General features: G+C 50.0%; 1 protein-coding gene across 1 annotated transcript in view; it reads left to right on the top strand.

Annotated features, from left to right (window-relative positions):
* The first annotated feature begins 1,480 nt into the window (after nucleotides 1-1,480).
* The window catches only part of TTLL4 (tubulin tyrosine ligase like 4), a 42,666-nt gene continuing 26,495 nt past the window's right edge, over nucleotides 1,481-17,651 (top strand). Inside the window, 1 exon segment of the mRNA XM_017343131.3 lies at nucleotides 1,481-1,637. The gene's annotated coding sequence lies outside the window, so the exon portion shown is untranslated.

Below are 17,651 nucleotides of genomic sequence, written 5' to 3'. Positions count from 1 at the left end.
GGCTTAACCTTGTACATCACAGCGCTGGTCCCCAAATATATAAATCTTAAGAAAAAAAAAAAAGGAAAAAGAACTAAAGACCTGAATCTGGCTAAAGCCAAATTAGGGATTTTGGATGTAACCAATGATTCTTGTCCTCATTTTCACCTTTCTTTCATAGAAAGCTTGAAGCTCCCTTATAAGAATGAGAAATCTCCATCCTAAATTTGGCATGAAATACATGAACATATATGGTAACTTGGAGGACATGCATGCCTTTTTTGAATATGCATATCCCTTCCTAGGACTTCCCCAAAATGAATATGTGTAACTTCTCTAAAGGCTAAGTATAAAGCTGGCACTGTGGCATAGTGGGTAAAGCCACCGCCTGCAGCACTGGTATCCCATATAGGCCCCTGTTTGAGTCCAGGCTGCTCTGCTTTCAATCCAGCTCCCTGCTAATGTGCCTGGGAAAGCAGTGGAAGATGGCCCAAGTGCTTGGGCCTCTTGTACCTACATAGGAGGCCTGGTCCAACTCTGGCCATTGCAGCCATCTGGGGAGTGAACTAGTGGATGGAAGGTCTCTCTGTCTCTCCCTGTCTCTCTAACTGAATTTCCAACAAATAAATATTTTTTTTTTAAGCAAACTATAAAAATTGTAACTGATGGCTGTTTGGGGTCCTGGCTTTGGTCTTGAGATCACCTTGCCCCTTGGCTTGACTGCCCCAAATATATTCCCTTCTACAACGTTTCCTGCGTGTTTACATCAGTGCACGTGCTAGATGTAAACACACAGATCTGCCGCATTACCTACGTGATGGAAGACATCCTCCCAATCACTTGTAGTGTAACATCCGACTATGCCTTGTCTAGGTCATTTGTTGACTTACTGTCCAGATTGTTTTCATCAGGTTCGTCTTACCTTCGACTGCCACCACCCTCCTCCCCCCAGCTTTCTAAGTCTGCAAATCCATCCGGTCTAGGGAAAGGGAGACCCGGGGCACATTTGTCTTGCTTGGGGAGACAATGAAATAATGAGTGGGGTTCGTATTTCCTAACGTTCACACTTGAAGCCATAAAGAAAGCAGGCGTTGTGGTGTGCACCACCAGGTAGGTTGGAGGGAGGCAGAGTGGATGGGATCGCGCTCCCCACCCTTTCCTGGGCTCAAACTCAAGGCTTTTACTGTAAGTTCTTTAATAGAGCTCGGCAGAAGAGCGAACTGAGGCTCGGCCAAAGGCAAGGTCCACAAGGATTAGGTGGAATCAGGGTAGGAAGGGAGAATTCTGGATTCCTAGAACGGAGCCTTTCAGAGCTTTCACCACAGGACTACATCTCCCAGAATTCCGCTCGCCGAGCCCCACAGCCCGCAAGGGACTGCGCGTGCTCGCGGCCGATGACTCCCCACCCTCCCAGGCCCCACAACCCCCGAGATTCCGCGCGCTCGCCTCGCGCCCGCCCCGCCCCGCCCAGGCCTCGGTCTGTCCGCTGGGGGCGCGCGAAGTGCGTGGCGGGCGGCAGCGGCGACGGCGGCTGAGTGCGCGGGTCGCGTGGCGATGCGTGGTTGCTAGGGGCGCCTGAGGCCGCCAGCTCGCCCTGCAGGCCGAGGGAGGAGGAGCGCGGAGCCGGCGCCGAGCCCAGGCGAAGCTGGATCCCTTAGGTGAGTGTGGCGGCGGAGCTGGCCGCACCGGCCCCAGCCCCTCCGCCGGCCCGGCACCCCCTTTCCGTCCCTCCGCCCGGCGGGCCCATCGGCGCCGGTCCGCGGCTCTGGGACCGCTCCCACCCCGGTCCCGCTCCCGGCCCGCCAACTCTCCACCCCCCAGCTCCGCGGCGAGGGGCCGCGGCCTGCCCCCGCCGGGACTTCTCCCCCCGACTCCGCCACGCCCGGGGAACTTAGTTGGCCACGCTCTGGGTGCCCGAAGCACCCTGCTGCACCCCTCGCCCTGGCCCGGTGCCGCCGCTTTCCCGCCGCGCTGCGGTTGAAACTCCACCTGGGCGGGAGCCCTAGCTGCTCTCGGGTTTCGGAGCCGAACGGGGATGCCTACTTCTTGACTTCCCACCCCGAGTATCTATGGAGAAACCCTTTCCTAAGCTGCAGATTGAAACCGGGCCGGCCCCCTCCATTCATTCCTTCACGTCTGCAGGAAGCAGTTTTTAATCAGCGTGGGCAGGTATTTAATGAGCCCGGGTACTGTGAAAGGGGCTGAGGCCGGGCGGGGTTTCGTTGGCAACCAGGCAAGTGTGTTTCACGGAGCTAATACGCCAGCGGGGGCTTTTAGCCAGTGAGCAAGCAGTGTGCCGGGAGAGGTGCTGGACCTGGACTTCCTTGGAAGGGTACTTTGTGCTCATTCCCGTTCTGGGTTTAGGAAGTATTTTAGCCCTGCCTTTATGGAGGCATCCGGCTTTCTCTCAGATACTGCCAATCACGTCGTGTTTAACTTCCAGCACCTGTGGATTCAGCCAATCAGTAAGCATCTGGGAGATCCTTTGGGGCAGTGTTGCATTCCACCCTAACATTTCTTGCAATAAATACTCAGGCATTGCATAAAAACCACCTGTTTGGTGCCCAGAGCGTTCCCAGCTGCTTACTGATTGGTCTGAACCGGCTTTGAAAAGTTATCAGTTGTTTTCTTTCTGGGAATAAAGTGGTGTGAGGGCCTTGCAGATACAGAATAACTCTAGGAAAGACAGTAAGAGAAATGGATACAGTTTGACAGAGCTAAGCAGGGTTCCGAGGGAGCCATCCAATGGCTAAGATGGAGAGGGAAGTTGACAGGACCACGGGAGGACTTGTGTGCTTTGCTGGGTTAGAACTGCATCTGCTGGAGCACGGGTGTTCAAGCCGGTGTAATCAGGGCCCAAGGTTTCTGGGGATGCACCTGCACCTGTAGCTTTAGATTAGTACATTTCCAGATCCTCAGCTTCCAAGTGACCTCTTCTAAACTGCCCTTAGGAAGAAAAGGGGGTGGGGGGAGCATCAGCTCTCGCACTGCCAAGATAAGGGATACTTTGGAAATACTGATTTCAGGGAAGCCTCCCTTGCTGGTTAACTACCTCACAAACCCAGAAGGCTTCCCTCTCCCTGCCTAATGTGTGTAGCTGTCAGTGTGAAGCTTGGTCCTGATTGGGATGTTCTGAATTCAGAACACAGTAGTCAGTTAACCGTAACATGTCTTTGGATCATGCGTTTTTTTAGAACTAAAAGCTTAGATAAGTTAGATAAAACTTGCATGAAGGTTTTTTTTTTTTTTTTTAAGAGATTTAGTTTAGGTGTATGTTACATTTATTTATTTTTAAACTGTAGTCACAACACTTTATTATTTATTTGGTAGGCAGAGATACAGAGAGGCAGAGAGGTATCTTCCATCTGCTGGTTCACTCCCCAAATGGTTGCAACGGCCGGAGCTGAAGCCAGGAGCTTCTTTTGGGTCTTCCACGTAGGTGCAGGGGCCCAAGGACTTGGACCATCTTCCACTGCTTTCCCAGGCCATAGCAGAGAGCTGGATTGGAAGTGGAGCAGCTGGGACTCAAACTGGCGCCCATATGGGATGCTGGCACTGCAGGCAGGGACATTAATCTACTACTCCACAGCGCTGGCCCCGGTGTGTGTTTAATAAGGTAGTTAAAGACTTAATAAAGGCCGGCGCCGCGGCTCACTAGGCTAATCCTCCGCCTTGCGGCGCCGGCACACCGGGTTCTAGTCCCGGTCGGGGCGCCGGATTCTGTCCCAGTTGCCCCTCTTCCAGGCCAGCTCTCTGCTATGGTCCGGGAGTGCAGTGGAGGATGGCCCAGGTCCTTGGGCCCTGCACCCGCATGGGAGACCAGGAAAAGCACCTGGCTCCTGCCATCAGATCAGCGCGATGTGCCGGCCGCAGCGCACCAGCCGCGGTGGCCATTGGAGGGTGAACCAACAGCAAAGGAAAGACCTTTCTCTCTGTCTCTCTCTCTCACTGTCCACTCTGCCTGTCAAAAATTAAAAAAAAAAAAAAAAAAGACTTAATAAGATAGTTAAAAGCATTTTATCAAATCATGTGATCAAATATTTATTCCAATTATAATTACTCCATTTCTTTATTTTGTAAGTAAAATGGTTACTATTTTCTACCTCCTAACCAAAAAATAAGCTTTACACTTATTTTTAACGTTTTAGTTGTTAACTTCAAGATGTGTAAAGAGTATATGAGTATGGTTTTTAAAATTTTGGGCTACATGAGTAAAACCGTTTGAGGAGTGTGTTCCGGGAGGAAGATAGAAGGCAGTAGGACGTAGCATCTGGTTTCTGTTTGAGATTACCATAGTGTCCGTGTGTAGATAGAATAGGAGAGATTTTAGGTCAGAAGTGGGGAGCGAATGAGAAAAGTTACAGTGGTGAAGACTTTGTGGCTGCTGCAGCAGGAATGGGGCGGTTTAGAGAGAGATTCACAATGGCAGGATTGGCAGCACCTAATGGGGACCGTGGGCAAGGAGCAGTGTGGCATGATCCTAGCGTGCTGACTTCCGTGAGGCAGGCGGTGGAAGGACAGGCAGCCTGAGGGAAAGATTACAGGAGTGACATTTGGACGTGCTGCGAGTGGGTGGGGGAGCCCTGGCACTCACGACAAGGGTCTGGATGATGATGGTGATGAGGATGTAGGAGGTAGCTGGTTGTTGAAGTCGTGGGATTAGAAGAGGTTGCTCTGGGAAAGTGTGAAGCTGTTGATTGCAGCTGCCATTGTTGAGTGCTTACTGTATGCAGGCAAATTGACAAGACTGAGCTCAGAGGAGCGCCAGTATTGAAAGATGGGCAGAGGAAATGGGGTGGGAGAAGGGGACCAAATGTGGACGTGAGTATGCGGGTGGAAAGCCGTCACTTGCTGCCAGACTGTCTAATGATGCCGGAACGTCAGGGTCTGTTTGTGTTTATGATCTGGAATTGGGTTTCGTTTCCCACCAGATTCCTTATGACCCTGGAATTGTCTGATGATAGGCTCCCTGGATTTTAACATGCGATCAGGTGCTTTGGCCTGTCAGCGAAATGCAGAGCAAAGCTTTTTCTCAGTGAATTGAACTTCTCACCCTCTGTTCCGGCAGAGCTGGGAACAAATACTGAGAGTGCTTGTCTCTCTTTGGCCCTCAAATACAAAGGGCTTTGTCCTCCACAGCCTCACGGCTAATCCTGGCCGGGCAGTGCTGCTCTAGACCAGTGGTTCTCACACGCAACGCGTTCCGTACTCAGGGCTTCAAAAAGGTCTTTGAGATCTTCAGTTTTTAGTTTTTTTTAAATGTGGGATCCCTATCTTCATATTTACCAAATTAGAAACTGGAATTTTCATTTGGAAATGATATCATGTTGTTGGGTAGCGCTATTAGCATGTGATGATTAACATAAGTTAACATAAGTAGAGTTTTTTGAATGAAAAATGCTGCTGCTTCAGGGTTGTTTTTGCAGCTCCCTTGATGTCCGGTTTAGAAGAAGACAGCAGGATGTTCCTGTCTTTCTGCATTCATTGTTTGTACCCTGCCTCACTGATACTTCCTTGGAAAGGGGAGGAGTACCCCAACAGCCTGTTCAGAGAACTGTGGTGCTCTTTGGTGCTACACCAAGCAAGACTTTGTAAAGGTTACTTGTAAAGTGGAATCTGAGAGGCTATCAGAGAAACTTTCCTACTTTGTTACGTTGAAATGTATCTCTCACTTTGGCCCTCACGTCCAGTGCATGACTCTAGTCTCTTGTGGTGGGTGGAGAATGCAGTATCTAAAAATCACATTCATGTCCTCACTACAAACTCTTCATGAAGGCAGTAAATACTGGGATGCTCATGGTAGCAGATACAGTTTTGCCAAGATTCTAATTTTCTTTTGGAAATTCAGATTTTATCATTGGCAGCAAATACTGCCAGTTGTTTTCTTTGAAGTGACAGACTCGCTTTGTTTTACTTTGCAGAACTTGTCTGCCAAATAGCAAAGCCTGAATAATATTGCTTATGTGTCAGTCACTCTTCCAAATAAACATGGTGTTCCCCTGAAAACCTTGCAGCGCAAACAAATGCTTTGCTTAGAGACAGTTGGCATCTTCTATCCAGCATCAGTGTTTCATATGTACTTCCCATTTGGTCATACAGGATATTAAAAAGTTGCATACTCAGTGCCAGGGTTGTGGCATAGCAGGTGTGCTTGGGTGCCAGTCCAGCTCCCTGTTAATGTGCCTGGAAAAGCAGTGGAAAATGGCCCAAGCACTTGTGGCCCTGCACCCACGTGGGAGACCCGAGGAAGCTCCAGGCTCCTGGTGGCCTTGTCTAGCCACGGCCATTTGGGGAGTGAACCAGCAGATGGAAGATTTCTCTGCGTCTCTGCATCACTCTGTAACTCTACCTTTCAAATAAATGAATAATTTTTTTTAAAAAAAAGATGCATTCTCAAGGTTCAAGATTTAATACAATTTTTAATGTGTCATCAAGTAGAATTGGCATTTATTCTTCACTGAGTGGCCAAGAAGTATCTAGAAGTGAAGAATCAGACCCATGTGTTGTCTTGATTCATGCTGGGGTTCCAGCTGTTTTCTTCACCATTGCTTTTGCTCCAAGGTCAGCCCAGGGTGAAAGGTGAAAATAGCATCTTAGGCCTGCATGACTCACTAGGCTAATCCTCCGCCTGCGGAGGCACCCCGGGTTCTAGTCCCGGTCTGGGCCCCGGATTCTGTCCCAGTCGCTTTTCTTCCAGTCCAGTTCTCTGCTGTGGCCAGGGAGTACAGTGGAGGATGGCCCAAGTGCTTGGGCCCTGCACCCGCATGGGAACCAGGATAAGTACCTGGCTCCTGGCTTCGGATCAGCGCGATGCGCTGGCCACAGCGGCCATTGTGGGGTGAACCAATGGGAAAAAGGAAGACCTTTCTCTCTGTCTCTCTCTCTAACTCTGCCTGTCCAAAAAAAAAAAAAGTAGCATCTTAGTTTTGTCATGTCAGTACTTCAGTTTCACCCTAGCAGGACCTCTGAAAGGGTCTGTGGGCTGTGCTTGCAGTGTCTGGTCCATAGCGCACCTGAGGGGGGGTTCTTTGCTGAAGCTTCAGGGAGCAGTCACTTGGTACAGGGACTTCCGCTGGTTTCACTCTTGAGTGATGTGTAGGTCCCCTTCTCAGCTGGAGCTGTTGAGACCGGTATCTTTCCCTCTGCTTTGCTTTCTCATGTTGCCCTCCTGACCAGAGCGACCTATGACTTTGCTTATCTCGTGTCAGTGACCCTGCCTGCTCATTAGGGCTGACATGCTGACCTTCTTCTCCTAGCAGGGCTTCAGGCTGATTGCTCCCCTAACTTTCTTTAGGGAGGCAAAGCTTGGGGTTTGCCCCATAAGAGAAGATGGGTCTAGTTCTTACACTGCCTCCCCCCCCCCCCTTCTGTTTGGTTCCACGTGAGTCAGTTCTTTTTACCCAGCTGTTGAGCAGGTTAAGGCATCATGTGGGTTGTAGACCTCTGAACCATTTCTTTTTTTAATGGATTTTTTTTTTTTTTTTGAGATTTATTTGAGAAGCAGAGTTAGAGAGGGAGAGAGAGGTCTTCTATCTGCTGGTTCACTCTCCAAATGGCTGCAACAGCCAGAACTGGGCCAATCTGAAACCAGGAGCTGGGAGCTTCTTCTGGGTCTCCCATGTGAGTGCAGGGGCCCAAGCACTTGCGCCATCTTCCGCTGCTTTCCCAGGCCATCAACAGGAAGCTGGGTCATAAGTGGAATAGCCAGGATTCCAACCCATATGGGATGCTGGCACTGCAGGGGGAGGCTTCATCTGCTGGCCCCTCTGAACCATTTCCTTTTTTTTTTTTTTTTTTTTGAAGATTTATTTATTTATTGAGAGAGTTACAGACACAGGGAAAGACAGAAAGGTCTTCCATCCGCTGGTTCACTCCCCAAATGGTTGTAATGGTTGGAGCTATGCCGATCCAGAGCCGGGAGCCATGAGCTTCCTCCGGGTCTCCCATGCAGGTGCAGGGGCCCAAGCACTTGGGCCGTCTTCTACTGCTTTCCCAGGCCGTAGCAGCGGGGACTCTGAACCGTTTCTCATGTCGTGTGGCTTAGGGAAACCCCTAGATGAGGGAGGAAAAGGATGCTGCAGATCTCACGTGCCACACACTCTGCTAACTGCTTTCTGTAGAGATAGAAACTTTGTTCAAGTTTCTCAGGGCCTGGCCTCTGGAGATTGGGTGGTTTGAGCTTCCTAGGTAGTTTTTTTAAAGATTTATTTGAAAGGCAGAGTTACAGAGAGAGGGGTGTGGGGAGCAACTGGGAGCAACTCAGACTAGACTAAGTTACTGGAATTAAGACTTATTCTATGCATCTGCTCTCCCACAATATGGCGCTGAGAAGGGAGAAACAGCTTCTACACAGAGTTCAACCAATAAACTGTAGGACCTGCTCCTGATTGGAGGAGAGCAGCGTACTCGGCATGTGGGTAGCAGAGTTGGGATTGGTGGAAGAGGACTATAAAGGAGGAGAGAGACAACATGCACGAGGAACATCTAAGGGGGAACATCTGAGGGAACACCCGTGCAGCCCCCGAGAGAGCCGGCCGGCGGTGTGCCGCTCCCCCGCGGAAGTGGGGAATGTGGCAGGGGGAACCGCCCTTCCACGGAGGTGGAAGGACGGCAGCCAACCCGGGAAGAACCAGCAGCAAACCCGGGGAGGGCCGAGCAGACAAAAGAACAGCGCAGGGTCCTGTGTCGTTCCTCCACGAAGAGGGGGAGAGATAGGGATCTTCCATCCACTAGTTCACTTCCAAAATGGCCACATTAGCCAGGGCTGGGCCAGGTGGAAGCCAGGACTTTCTCCAGGTCTCCCCTGTGAGTACGGGGGCCCAGGCATTTGGGCCATGTTCTGCTGCTTTCCCAGTTCATCAGCAGAAAGCTGGATCAGAAGTGGAGCAGCCAGGACACGAACCGGCGCCTACATAGGATGGTGGCATTGAAGGTGACGGCTTAACCCACTACACCACAGCGCCTGCCCGTGAGGTAGATTTTCTAGGTAGGCTGTTGATCATTCACACTCTCTTGAGGAGGAAAGTCGAGGGAGAGCCAGAGAGCGAGCGAGTTAGAGAGAGCGCGATGTGTCTTCCATCTGCTGGCTCACTCCCCAAATGGCTGCAGTGGCCATAGCTGGGCCAGGTGGAAGGCAGATGCTTCATCTGGGTCTCCCACATGGGTTTATGACCCAAGCACTTACTTGGGCCATCTTCTCCTGCTTTCCTATGCGCATTAACATTAAACTGAATTGGAAGTGGAGCAGCCAGTGGACACAAACCAGCATCTGTATTTGATGCCAGTGCTTAACGCACTGTGCCACAATGCTGGCCCTGTGGAGTTTAACTTCTGTGTGGCCATTGTGGCATCCCCTTCCTCACAGTCCCAGAGGAGATGCAGGTGCATCAGGAGAAAATGGGCATACTGGATTGGTGTGTAAGACGCTGGGATTACAGAATAAAGCTGCAGAGACAGAAGTTGTGGGAAAATCGTCCGGCTCATTTGTTCCAAACTTCATGCCTGTTTCACCTGTATTAGTTGAGGAGGGGGCCAAGCTAGGAGAAGGCTTTCCCTCATGCCCTTACCGACCCCTTCTATCAGGACAGCTCTGCATTTGTCTGTTACAGAGGCACAGGGATCTCCTGTGAAAACCATCATAGAGCTTCTGGATCATACCCATGTAGAAGGTCAACAGTGATGTAAGATAGCCCTGGCAAAGTAGGGACGGGGGGAGTGGGAGGGGGAGGTGTGACCTGGATCTGGAAAGTGTTAACATATGGTAAAGGTTTTTTTTTTTTTTTTTTTTGACAGGCAGAGTGGACAGTGAGAGAGAGAGACAGAGAGAAAGGTCTTCCTTTTTGCCATTGGTTCACCCTCCAATGGCCGCCGCGCTGCAGCCGGCGCATCGTGCTGATCCGAAGCCAGGAGCCAGGTGCTTCTCCTGGTCTCCCATGCGGGTGCAGGGGCCCAAGCACTTGGGCCATCCTCCACTGCACTCCCGGGCCACAGCAGAGAGCTGGCCTGGAAGAGGGGCAACCGGGACAGAATCCAGCGCCCTGACCGGGATTAGAACCCAGGGTGCCGGCGCTGCAAGGTGGAGGATTAGCCTAGTGAGCCGAGGTGCCGGCCTAACATATGATAAGGGTTTAGGAGGTGGATGCTTGCTGGAGTAAAGCCCTGCAGAGAGACATTTTAAAGGGTTATCCCAGCATTTAGTGCAAGGCCAGCGAAAGGAATAAGCCTTAAAAAAGGATCAGGGCCAGGTGGCACAGTCTTTCACTCCAAGCTTAGAAATCTGGGATACTTGTTAAACATACAGACTCCTGGCCCACAGCAGGCCAGATGCATCCTCTGAAGGAGGGGCTCAGGAACCCGGACGCCTAGATTATCTGATGCAGTTGGTTGGCCACTGTAATGCTTAGTGAGGGCTCATTGACAGTTCTTTTTTTTTTTTTTTTTTTTTTTTAATTTTTTTTTATTTGACAGAGTTCGACAGAGAGACAGAAAGGTCTTCCCTCCGTTGGTTCATCCCCCAAATAGCCGCTACAGCCGGAACTATGCTGATCCGAAGCCAGGAGCCAGGAGCTTCTCCTGGTCTCCCTTGCGGGTGCAGGGCCCAGGCACTTGGGCCATCCTCCACTGCCTTCCTGGGCCACAGCAGAGAGCTGGCCTGGAAGAGGAGTAACCAGTACTAGAACCCGGCGCCCATATGGGATGCCGGCGCTGCAGGCGGAGGATTAACCAAGTGAGCCATGGCGCTGGCCCTCATGACAGTTCTTGAAAAGAGAGTGACCTGATCAGTATTTGAGCAGAGTTAATCTGGAGATTGGCTGCAGGGTGAATTAGGAAGGGCAGACCTGGTTCTTCAGTCTGGATGCTCCAGATTGGGTTGTGGTGGACATAAAGAAAGCAGGAAGAATGCTACGAATACGGGCTGTCTCTTGAGAGTCACGACTGGTTTGGCATTGGGGAAATAAAGGCAGAAGTCAGAAGTGGCGTAAGTGTCCCCCTAAGATGACTAGGAAAAAGCAGGTCCCACTGAAGGAAATTGCTAGGTCAGGAGTGGAGAGTGAGCTTGACAAGCTGGGTTGACGTGGTTGGACCTGCATTCGGAAAAGGTGGAGCAGGCAGTTGGCAGTGCAGAAATGAAGCATGAGGGAGGTCAAGTCTATAGAATGGTCGCCTGCGGATAGTAGTTGAAATTTTGAAGAGCAGATTGCCTGAATGTGGGGGAGAGAGGATCAAAAGAGGAACTGTGGATGGCTTCAGTGGTGGTGAAGGCCTCGGGAGGAGGAAAAGGGATAGGGTTGGGGCCGGTGCTGTGGCATAGTGGGTAAAGCCACTGCCTGCAGTGTTGACAACCCACATGGGCGCTGGTTCAGTTCCTGGCTGCTTCACTTCTGATCCAGTTCTCTGCTATGGCCTGGGAAAGCAGTAGAAGATGGCCTGAGTCCTTGGGCCCCTGCACCTGCGTGGGAGACCCAGAAGAAGCTCCTGGCTCCTGGCTTCAGATTGGTGCATCTCCAGCTGTGTGGCCAGTTGGGGAGTGAACCAGCGGGTGGAAGATCTGTCTGCCTTACCTCTCTCTGTGTAACTCTGACTTTCAAATAAATAAATCTTTAAAAGGGGGGGGGGTATTGTTGTGGCAGAACCCATGCACTGAGTAGAGTGGCAACAAGGAGATGGTGGTAGAGGGTACCTGTTTAAATATAAGGAGGCCCAACTTGTGGCTTGGCTGCTGTGATATTGTGTTATAATAAGAGTGTACTGTATATATTTGGTCTCTGCACCTGGTTCCTTTCACACAGCTCCTCAAATGCTGTCCTACATGATAAGTGTATCTATATGTGTTAAGGAGATAGATGACTGATGACTGGATGCTCCTGATGGATGAAGGCTGGTTGCTATGGAAACCAATCAAGTGATTAAAGTGTTGGAACTTTCAGTCCTAGCACCCAGCCTCTGAGGGGAGCATGCTTTAGGGTTGAGCTGATCACTGAAGGCCAATGATGTCCTACACAATGAAGCCTCCAGAAAAACCCCAAAGGATCACGTTCATAGAGTGTCTAGTTTGCTGTGGTGTTGCTGGGCCCTTTACCAGAGGCCTTGCCTCGTGCATCTCTTCCATCTGGCTGTTCACATGGATCCCTGTAGTGCCTTTGGAATACATGGGAGTCAAGTGTTTCCCTGAGTTCTGTGAGCCACTTGAATTGGTTGAACGCAGACAACGTGTCCTGGGCGCTCCAATTTACAGTTCATGGGTCAGGCCATCTGAAGCAGGTACAGTCTGGGACTGAACCCTTAACCAGTGAGATCTGATGCTATCTTTAGGTAGTTAGTGTCAGAACTGAATAAATTATAAGAAGCCCAGCTGGTGCCATTGGAGAATTTCTTGGGGTGTAACACTCACCCCATTCCCCGAATGCACACATTTTGATGACCAGAGATGAAGTACTCGGTGCTGTGTTGTGACAGAGTAAGCGAGTGAAAACCTTTCTTCTTTAGCTGCTCGTGTCATAGAACCCCCTAAACTGAGTCTGCTCGCTGGACACACTGAAAACCACTGACGTCAGTGTGGTGGAAGTAGGTGTTTACCTGCAGAGCACAGAGCCAGGCAGCGATAGCTTAGCTCCCAGGCTCCTGAGGTTAGGGCGAGGGAGTGTATAGATTGAAGATGGGGTTGAGAAGTGTGTGTGCAGTTTAGGGATAGGTCTCTGATGCGTCTGAAATGCTGTGGCCCTCTCCAGTGGGTCAGTGATCCTGTGAGTGATACAGTGTTCATTTGGGAATTGATGATGGCAAAATAGGCTTCGGTCAGTCAGGTGCTATTTACCTTTTTGCTCAGGAATTTTTGGAAAAACACTGAAATGTGGCCAGTGTTATCTGCAGAGAAGGTAAATGACCATTCCCTCAAATTAGTTCATTTTAGTAAGAAGTTGATTTGTGGGGCCGGCGCTGTGGCTCACTTGGTTAATCCTCCGCCTGCGGCGCCCGCATCCCATATGGGTGCCGGGTCTTGTCCCGGTTGCTCCTCTTCCAGTCCAGCTCTCTGCTGTGGCCCGGGAAGGCAGTGGAGGATGGCCCAAGCGCTTGGGCCCTGCACCCCATGGGAGACCAGGAGGAAGCACCTGGCTCCTGGCTTTGGATCGGCGCAGTGCCAGCTGTAGCAGCCATTTGGTGGGTGAACCAATGGAAGGAAGACCTTTCTCTTTGTCTCTCACTGTCTATGATTCTACCTGTCAAATTAAAATAAAAAAAAGAAAAGGAGTTGATTTGCAAAGAAACTTTAAGCTAAGGGAGGGAGACAAGGCCTGATGGGATAGTGTCTACATCGGAGGCATTGTGAATGGGCACAGCTCAGTCAGAGTTGTGATAGATGCATCTGTTTATCCAGTCAGTGTTGAATGCACCCCAGTTACATTCTAGGACCAGGCGTAAACTGGGTGAACATGACCCCTACTCCCAGATAGCTTTCATTCTGGAAGAAAAGATAGACAAATAACAAGAAATAAAAAAATATATAATCTATAAAACATATATAATAAAAAAGATAGACAAATAGCAAAGAAATGCATAAATAATTTAGTTTTTAGAAATGCATAAATAATTTAGCCAGTGATGTGATACAGCCGATTAATGCCCCCACCTGCAACACTAGAATCTCATACGGGTGCTGGTTCAAGTCCTGGCTGCTCCAGTCACTATCCAGCTCCCTGCTAATGGCCTGGGAAAGCAGTGGAAGATGGCCCAAGTGCTTGGGTCCCTTCTGGGAGACCCAGAAGAAGCTCCTGGCTCCTAGCTCCTAGCTTTGGATCAGCTCAGTTCTGGCTGTTTTGGCCATTTCGGGAGTGAACCAGTGGATGGAAGACCACTCTCTCTCCCTGTTTCTCCATCTCTACCTCTGTAACACCATCTTTCAAATAAATAAATTAAAAAATAATTTAGTTTTTATTTTAAAATATAATAAATATGATTTTTGACCAAGTGATCCATTTATATAGCTCAGAGATTAAGAAATTACATGCAAGACTATACATCTGTGTCTGTTTCTAACCCCATTGGTAATCTTTTTTTTTTTTTTTTTGACAGGCAGAGTGGACAGTGAGAGAGAGACAGAGAGAAAGGTCTTCCTTCGCCATTGGTTCACCCTCCAATGGCCGCCGCGGCCGGCGCACTGCAACCAGCGCACCGCGCCGATCCGATGGCAGGAGCCAGGTACTTATCCTGGTCTCCCATGGGGTGCAGGGCCCAAGGACTTGGGCCATCCTCCACTGCACTCCCGGGCCACAGCAGAGAGCTGGCCTGGAAGAGGGGCAACCGGGAAAGAATCCGGCGCCCCGACCGGGACTAGAACCCGGTGTGCCAGCGCCGCAAGGCGGAGGATTAGCCTAGTGAGCTGCGGCACCGGCCAGTAATCTTTTCTAAAAAATCATTTTATGGGGCTGGCACAGTGGAATAGTGGGTTAAACATCTGCCTGTGGCACTGGCATCTCGTGTGGGTGCAAGTTCAAGTCCCAGCTGCTTCTTTTCTGATCCAGCTCCCTTCTAATGCACCAGGGAAAACAGTGGAGGATAGCCCAAGTGCTTGGGCCTCTGCACCCGTGTGGGAGACCTGGAAGATGCTCCTGGCTTTGGATCGGCTCAGCTCAGGCTGTTGCAGCCATTTGGGGAATGAACCAGCAGATGGAAAACCTCTCTCTTTGTTTCTCCTTTCTCTGTCTGTAACTCTACTCTCAAGTAAATAAACAAATCTTTTAACAAAAATCATTTTGTTGGGGCCGGTGCTGTGGTATAGTGGATTAAGCCGCCACCTGTGATGCTGGCATCCCACATGGGCTGGTTTGAGTCCCAGCTGCTCTACTTCTGATCCAGCTCACTGCTAATCACCTGGGAAAGCAGCGGAAAGTGGCCCAAGTCCTTGGGCTGCTGCTCCCATGTGGGAGACCTGGAAGAAGCTCCTGGCTCCTGGCTTCAGTCTGTCCCAGCTCCGACTGTTGCGGCCATTTGTGGGGTAAACGGATGGATGAAGGATCCTTCTCTCTATATCTCCCTCTTTCTCTCTGTAACTTTGCCTTTCAAATAAATAAGTAATTTTTTAAAAGATTATTTTATTTATTTGAAAGGTAGAATTGCAGAGAAACAGAGAAAGAGCTCTTCCATCCGCTTGTTCACTCCCCAAATGGCTGCAATAGCCACAAGCCAGGAGCTTCTTCTGGGTCTCCCATGTGGGTACAGGGGCCCAAGGACTCAGGCCATCTTCTACTGCTTTCCCAGGCTATTAGCAGAGAGCTGAACCAGAAGCGGAGCAGCCAAGATTCAAACCAGCGCCCATGTGGGATGCTGGCGCTGCAGGTGACAGCTTTTCCTGCTATGCTCCAACACCGGGCCCCTAAATAACTGGTGGAAGGTGAAAGGAAGTCTCATTAAAAAAAATCGTTTTGTTTATCCTGCCATTGTTTCTTTAGGCAAGTGTAAGGAAACATTAGTGTTTAATTATTTTAGGTGGTAGAAGAGTGAACATTGGAAATTAAGATAACACGGTGGGAGACTTTTAGCTGAATGTGGAGTGAGGGAACTGAACTGAGTATTTCAGAAGACGCAGCACAGTCCCAGTGTGGGAACAGGCCTGGTGAGGGGGACAGTGGCTCTGGTTAAGATCTAGTGAGAGGCAGGAACTGGACTACATGAGACCTTGGAGTCATCACATGGCTTTAGGCTGTGTTTTATTTATTTTTTTAAGATATTTATTTATTTGAAAGAGTTATACAGAGAGAGAAGGAGAGGCAGAGAGAGAGAGGCATCTTCCACCCGCTGGTTCATTCCCCAGATGGCCTCAACAGCCAGAGCTGCACTGATCCAAAGCCAGGAGGCAGGAGCCAGGAGCTTCTTCCAGGTCTCCCATGCGGGTGCAGGCGCCCAAGGATTTGAGCCATCTTCTACTGCTTTCCCAGGCCATAGCAGGGAGCTGGATCAGAAGTGGAACAGCCGGGACCTGAACCAGCGCTCATATGGGATGCCAGTGCTGCAGGCGGCAGCTTCAGCTGCTAAGCCACAGTGCTGGACCCTAGGCTGTGTTTTAAAAAGAGCTCTGTGGCCTCTGTCTGGAAAATACATGATAGCAAAGGGTAGGAGTAGAAGCAGGGAAATCAGCAGTGAGCGGTGATGGTGGCTTGATAAGGTAATGACAGTGGAATGGAGAATAGATGGATTCAAGGCCGTATGTTTGAAGCTGGGTAGACTTTATGGATTGAATGGAAGTGAAGGTTGCTGAGTTCAAGGTGAAATCATCATTGTCACAGGCATGTCTGTGTTGCATGGATGCCTGTCCCAGGAACCAAGCCCCTTCTGTCTGGGTATTTTTCTTTTTTTTCCTAATCGAAGTCTGTGCAATTGCAGCTTATTTTCTGCCCTTGACTCTGAAAGATTGATTGGGCAGGGGAGGAATGTGATTGATTGTCCTGCCCCATTGCTCGCCCTCCAACTGCCCTGGCTTGACTTCAAGGAAGTCTGACATTCCCGTCAAGTTTCAAGGAGATGAAAGGCAGCCTGCCCCCTCCTTGAAAACACAGTGGTTGTGAAAACCCTGCCCCCTTGTTTCCTTGACTCTAACCCGAGAGTCCTGGTCTCGGCCTCTAGGTGCCCATTTCTCAGCTGGTGCTGACAGCAGCTGCTTTCTCAGTTGAGGGCAAGACAAGGGCTTGTGTGGTTTGTTGTTGAGGTTTTACCAAAGCAGCAGTATTAAACAGTTTTTCCTTTAAATGTTTGAGACCCACCCCTCTTCCAAACCCCTTTATTGTGTGTTGATGGACTTCAGAGAAAGTGCTGTTATTAAACTTCCTGTGCCAGGCTCAGGGTTCTCCCTGGAACTCCTTTGAGTCAGAGTCTGCGAATTCACAAGCAGACTCGAGTGGTGTGTGCTGGACGACTAGTGCATTTTAAAGTGGCCGCTTTTTTTTTTTTTTTAATTAATTTATTTGAGAGGCAGAATTACAGACAGAGGAAGAAAGAGGTCTTCCATCCACTGGTTCACTCTCCAGATGGCCACAACGGCCAGAGCTGCGCTGATCAGGAGCCTTCCCCAGGTCTCCCACGTGGGTGCAGGTGCCTAAGCACTTGGGCCATCCCCCACTGCCCTCCCAGGCCACAGCAGAGAGCTGGATTGGAAGAGGAGCAGCTGGGACACGAACTGGCACCCACTCTGCCACAGGCAGAGGCTTAATCCGCTGTGCCACAGCTCCAGCCCCACGGTGGCCACCTTTAAAAAGACTTGTGTGATGGTGAGGTTGTTCCTAAGTCATGTGACTTCAGATCTTGTATGTTGGGGGTGACAGGTGGATTCCCCAGTTAAGCCTGATTTAGATGATGGAGCAAGCAGTAAGTGCATTGCTTTTTTTTTTTTTTTTTAAGTTGTTAAGTGGCAAAATCCATTTCTGCCAGTATAATTTCAAGGAAAAGTTGAAGTTGATTGTATATTTCCTAACTTCTAGTCTGAGGAAAACCAAATTAAATTTCTCTTTCAGTACTAATGACTTTAAAATTTTTTTTAAAAATTTAAATTGCGGGCCGGCGCCGCGGCTCACCTGGCTAATCCTCCGCCTGCGGTGCCAGCACCCCGGGTTCTAGTCTTGATTGGGGTGCCGGATTCTGTCCCGGTTGCTCCTCTTCTAGTCCAACTCTCTGCTGTGGCCCGG

The sequence above is a fragment of the Oryctolagus cuniculus genome, chromosome 3, assembly GCF_051225735.1.
Source record: "Oryctolagus cuniculus isolate XC-2025 breed Fujian yellow rabbit chromosome 3, ASM5122573v1, whole genome shotgun sequence".
NCBI lineage: Eukaryota > Metazoa > Chordata > Mammalia > Lagomorpha > Leporidae > Oryctolagus > Oryctolagus cuniculus.
Note: the sequence above shows the minus strand (reverse complement) of the source record. Positions and strands in the feature narration are given on the sequence as shown.